This window comes from Penaeus chinensis, chromosome 34 (genome assembly GCF_019202785.1).
Source record: "Penaeus chinensis breed Huanghai No. 1 chromosome 34, ASM1920278v2, whole genome shotgun sequence".
NCBI lineage: Eukaryota > Metazoa > Arthropoda > Malacostraca > Decapoda > Penaeidae > Penaeus > Penaeus chinensis.
In genome coordinates this window covers 16,420,836-16,426,957 of record NC_061852.1, presented here as the reverse complement: position 1 = coordinate 16,426,957, position 6,122 = coordinate 16,420,836, and the positions used below count along the sequence as shown (strand labels likewise).

General features: G+C 37.0%; 1 long non-coding RNA gene across 2 annotated transcripts in view; it reads right to left on the bottom strand.

Moving 5' to 3' along the window:
- Window positions 1-204: 204 nt before the first annotated feature.
- LOC125043761 overlaps window positions 205-6,122 on the bottom strand; it is a 7,850-nt gene continuing 1,932 nt past the window's right edge. For both annotated transcript variants that reach the window (XR_007116436.1, XR_007116437.1), the window contains exons 3-8: window positions 4,558-4,631; window positions 3,733-3,796; window positions 2,842-2,944; window positions 2,054-2,115; window positions 1,165-1,235; window positions 205-576 (exon numbers count right to left, since the gene is read on the bottom strand). This is a non-coding gene — a long non-coding RNA (uncharacterized LOC125043761). The remainder of the gene's footprint in view (window positions 577-1,164; window positions 1,236-2,053; window positions 2,116-2,841; window positions 2,945-3,732; window positions 3,797-4,557; window positions 4,632-6,122) is intronic.

Below are 6,122 nucleotides of genomic sequence, written 5' to 3'. Positions count from 1 at the left end.
TCAGTCAAGTTTTAAGTAAATGATAGTCAATATATTCAAAATGTAGACCATGTACTTCAAAATATATATCTAGTGCCCTTTCATGTAGTTAATTGGCAGGTTGCATTCTCACATTCAAATATATGGACTGTAGTTCCAATTCCTAGAGCTATATAAATTAGGTCAAAATTTGCTACATGGCTTTCAAGGAAAGTAAAAGCAAGATTAGCATAATCGAATTTTATTACAGTTTTTTTTTTTTTACATCTTTTCTCTACTTGTTTGTCTAGTGTTGTATACTTCACCCTAGAATTTCTTACAAAGAAGCTAATGTACATACACAACCCTAGGTTTCTGCATCATAACCAGTGTTAAAGACCTCTGCCAGCAAGAACCTATATTACCTATATTCACTCAACTTGAAAATACACGCTTTCAACAATAGAACCGGAAGCTAGGCAACATGCCTACTTGAGGTTAACTGACTTGTCAAAGCTGCTACAGGTGCAATACCACCACTGAAGAAACATGACTTCCACATTAAAATAATTTTTTCCTGGTCTTCACTGTCACTTCAGTTGATGTACTCCAAACTTTCTGGAAAGTTGAGATGATAATTAGTCCATGTACATCAGCTATGTATGCTACTAGTATTCTAAAGCCATTGATGTATCTAGCATCACTTACAGACTTTCAAAATGAAAACCCGTCAATGATTCAGAAAATTTTTCTGGCCCACTTTTGGCACTTGGTCATCCATGTGAGGATGTCAGGTATGGCGAAGAGGGCAAACTTTAATACAATCTATAAAATTATCCAAATTATATATCAGTATAAATTAACATCCAAGACTAAATAACACATTCTGATATAACAAGTAATATCCATCTACTCGAAGAAAAATTACTTTGGATAAGAGGGTATGTTTATCCAAGTGTTCTCTATTCAATTGTCCAAATGTAATTGGTGTTTAAAATCCTTTCTATAACAATCAATATATTCATAAACTAGTTGAAATGGGGCATTAACAAACCTATCAATGCATGTCCTATAAACTAAAGGCCTTTAATAAATGCATTTTCTGGCAATTGGTACAGGAACACTTTTGAATGTGCAGGATTTAAAATATTTATCTTATGTGCTGTACCTCTACTCCTAATATAATAGATATCCACCTTCACCTACCTGCACTATCATGGTTTTTCATTTCACTCTTGCTTTCCAGAACTTCAAGGAATAGTTCCAGCTGCTTCTTCCTGTAATATAGAAGAATATTAGGCCACAGACATTTGAAGTGTATGCTAACTACTATCCCTAGTTTTAATGTATCTGGCATCACCTGCAGACTTGCAAAATGAAAACCTGTCTATGATTCAGATCATTTTTCTGGCCCACTTTTGGCACTTGGTCATCCACGTGCGGATGTCAGGTATGGCGAAGAGGGCAAACTTCGTTACATTTTTTGAAACTTGAAGATCAAAGTATAAACCAATCTAAATTAACCCTGAGATTTCAATTTAAAAGGATGTAAAGTAAAGGAGAGCTTGCTATCACAATTTTATATGAAACATGCACTACCAGTCACCCAACGTCCAAGATAACTTAAATGACGAAAAGTGCTTTTACATGCCTTCCCTCGAGTTGAATCAGCAATAATGAACAGTACAGTGGACTGGGAGGGGGGGTGGGGGTATTTATCATACTCCACAAAGCTAAGCACAAGACAATACAACCCACATAGGGTTAGTTTGAAGCTGCTCCCTTTTTATCTATGGTTGCAGACCCTGAGGTACAGACCCTCAAAAGGAAACTACAGGTTAATTTTAGACTTATTGGAAAAGTCTACATATTGACAGCAAGAGCAAAAATAGTGGGGGTAAGGGTTTCCAATGCTTCAAATTTTTGCCCACATTTACGGCAAGATATGCTTGCATTTACACACAAGATTGGACCCAACTCACTCTAGGCTAGTGGAGGGGAGATGGGCAAGGTTACCCAACAAAGCTCACTTATTTGAGCCAACAATGATCGATAGTACATAATACACCAATCTTAGAGGTCTGCCTTCACCTACCTATGCTGTTATTCCACTTCATTCAACTGCCACTCTGGGAATCATTCCAGCTTCTAGACTTTCTGCAAAATAAAGGAAAATTAGGTCATGGACATTCAAAGTCTATGTTGCTACTAGGATACCAAGGATAATGTATCTGGCATCACTTGCAGACTTGCAAAATGAAAACCTGTCTTTGATTCAGATCATTTTTCTGGCCCACTTTTGGCACTTGGTCATCCACGTGCGGATGTCAGGTATGGCGAAGAGGGCAAAGATTTTGTAGATTAAGAAATCAAATAAGCCAATACAAATTAACCCTTTAGATTTTAATTTAGAAGGCTTAAAAAAAAAAAAAAAAAAAAGGTTACCCACAACAACAAACCCTCCAAAGCCCATCCCAAAACCAAGGTATCACGAGAACCCAAAATCCAAACCTAACCGATCCTACCTTTTTATACCCTAGACAGAGGGGGACGGGGGGCAAACCTCCTGTACCCCTTCAATATTAGCACTGTCAAATTATGGAAAATGCAACATTAAGAACTCTGGTTATGTGAGGGTGTGTTTGATATTCAGAGGATATATACCTCATTTTGTGGTAAATATGAGGTCTTTGAAGCTGCACTTGTGTATTACTAATTCGTATGCTTTATAAGATGGCAGTGTATTTCCCTCTTTGTGCATTGTTCTTGGTAACATTAATGAAAAAAAATCAGTGCAATATCAAGCTAAACATCAAATTATAAAACTAACATTTAATAGTACCATTATTATGATCCCAATAAAGAAGATCTCCCTTCACATACCTGCACGGTCATGCTGTTATTTTCACTTCACTTCACTTCACTTCACTTCACTTCACTTGCTTGCTTTCCTAAACCCCAGGAATAGGTCGAGCTTCCAGACTTTCTGCAAAATAGAGGAAAATTAGGCCATGGACATTTGAAGTGTATGCTAACTACTATCCCAAGGATAATGTATCTGGCATCACTTGCAGACTTGCAAAATGAAAACCTGTCTATGATTCAGATCATTTTTCTGGCCCACTTTTGGCACTTGGTCATCCACGTGCGGATGTCAGGTATGGCGAAGAGGGCAAACTTACATTTCATGCATGAACCATCTATCAATTAATGAAAACAATCTAAATTAACCTTTAACATTTCAAATAAAAAAAATGAACACCAACTGAGCATGACAATCTCATGCAATTCACATGTTTAGAGGTTATATCACCTACTCCTATAAAACTGCAAAGGATATACACTACCTGGCATCCAGTGTCTAGAGATGTAAAATGACTATCTTGGCAAAACAGACCACTACTCCTGCTAATTATCATCATTATAGCACAACTGTAGATAGAGTTTGTACAAGGAAAGCAGTATATTACTATCCTGATACAGTATATTAAATAATTTAGAGGAGGAGAGAAAAATGCTTATGCAGAGCAAGAAAATTACAAAGGGGTAGCAGAGAGACACGAGACGAGTTCATGTGGGCCAAGACAAGAGCCACATACTCGAGTAAGCCTAAGCCTCTTGCTTGGATTTTGGCTCATGCTGGCAGTGAGAACCAGATCTAAGAGGTTAAATCACAATCATGCCAGTTTAGCCAGACACTGAATGATGGGTAGTGTATCATCCCTTAGTACTATTTTGCTACTCCCAAACTGGGATATGTCTGCCTTCACCTACCTGTGTTACATGCTGTTATTCCATTTCACTCAGCCACACTGAACAAATCCAGTTTCCAGACTTTCTGCAAAGTTAAAGATAATTAGGTACTGCACACAATGTTTAAGCTACTGTCATATAGAAGAAAATTAGGCCATGGACATTTGAAGTGTATGCTAACTACTATCCCAAGGTTAATGTATCTGGAATCACTTGCAGACTTGCAAAATGAAAACCTGTCTATGATTCAGATCATTTTTCTGGCCCTCTTTTGGCACTTGGTCATCCACGTGCGGATGTCAGGTATGGCGAAGAGGGCAAACATTTTGTAGATTAAGAAATCAAATAAGCTAATACAAATAAACCTTATAGATTTTAATTTGGAAGGCTTAAAAAAAAAAAAAAAAAAAAAAGTTAATTGATGCCCACAGCTACACACTGTCCAAAGTCAGTCCCAAAACCAAGGTATCATGAGAACCCAAAATACAAACCTAACCTTTTCTACCTTCTATTTATACCCTGTACCCCTTCATTATTAGCACTTATAAATCAAGGAAAATGCAACATTAAGACATTCTAATTATGTAAGGGTGTGCCTGATATTCAGTGGATATATACTTCATTTTGTGGTAAATGAGGTCGTTGAAGCTGCACTTGTGTCTTACTAATTCTTATGCTTTATAAGATGACAGTGTATTTCCCTCTTTGTGCATTGTTCTTGGTAACATTAATGAAAAAAAGTAATGTCAAGCTAAATGTCAAATTACAAAACTTAATATTCCATGAAGTGATACCAACTCAAATAGTATCATTTCTATGCTCCCAAGAAGATCTCCCTTCACATACCTGCACGGTCATGTTGTTATTTTCGCTTCACTTGCTTTCCTAAACCCCAGGAATAGGTCAAGCTTCCAGACTTTCTGCAAAATAGAGGAAAATTAGGCCATGGACATTCAAAGTCTATGTTGCTATTAGGTTACCAAGGATAATGTATCTGGCATCACTTGCAGACTTGCAAAATGAAAACCTGTCTATGATTCAGATCATTTTTCTGGCCCACTTTTGGCACTTGGTCATCCACATGTGGATGTCAGGTATGGCGAAGAGGGCAAATTGGGTTACATTTTAACATATGGGAATAAAATTATCAATTAATACAAATAAACTTATGATTCAATACAATCTAAATATGCTAGACTAACAAAACTAAGGTAATCCATCCACGGCAATTATTTTCTCTTTAGAATATGAGCTGCTTAGCATACATTTACATCATAATTACACTAAATTGGGGGCATCAAAGGACTTCTAACGAAGTCCTTTGATATATATACATTTTCCTAAAAAAAAAAAAAAAATTTTTTTTCAATTATTCATGGTGTGATGTGTGAACCTTCTGTTTTCCATCACATATGTCCAGATCAGGAAACCAATGAAAACTTTTGGAAAAGGTTTTACAAAGCAACCACACACCTTTACATATCTTGGTGCAATCATTATGTAAGTATATAAAAGTAACAGGTTTCCTACAAAAAGTGGTTTAAACTATGCTAATTCTATTTTTGCACAGGTATTCAGCCTTGCCATTATCATTTCTTGTTTCAATTATTCACTGTATACAAATGATTTTTTTCCCCCCAATCACAAGTGATAAGCATGAAAGTATTGTAGATTATGGAACATTTTACAAGACTACATCCATCAGACTAATTTACCTACCCAAAACACTGAATATCTTTAAATAGTAATATCACAAATGAAAAACTTTCCTAGCACCTGACCCCAACCAATTTATCTTTTAACCATGTAAAGGAACTTTTTATAATTAGGTAGTGGTACAATATTCAAGTGCAATTAATCTTTACAATACAGATGCTAAGCCTAAGACCTAACCTCCACAATCAATCTATTTCAGGGATCTAGTTACCATGACTGTGCCCCCGAGTGCCCAAAAGGAGTGATGGGGGGGGGGGGGGAGGGGGGGGGGGGGACTGCTTCCCAAACACCCTACTGGAAAGGCCTTCGCCTCGGTACACATGGCAAGTGCGCCGAAATTGAGGATCACCAAATGGACTTAGAGCGGCATTTTCTGCAATCTTCATTTGTGGCGTTACCGTTCGTGTGCATTTTTTTTCCTGTGCCGACGATTGCAAATTTTTGTCCTCTACATGAATATTAAGGACATTATAAATGAAAATAAACAACTTTAGATGGTTAATTTTCCGACTATGACAATCAGGTCTTCCCTTAAAATATTTATATCAGATTTGCTCTCGTGTGATGAGAACGAATCTGATGATAATCTCCGTCGGATTCTCCAGCCGACAATCTTGATGTGATTTGATAAGTCCCGATAGCAGGGGAGGGCATGAAGTAGATCAGGGAAATTACGGGGTACAACAGGCTTAAAT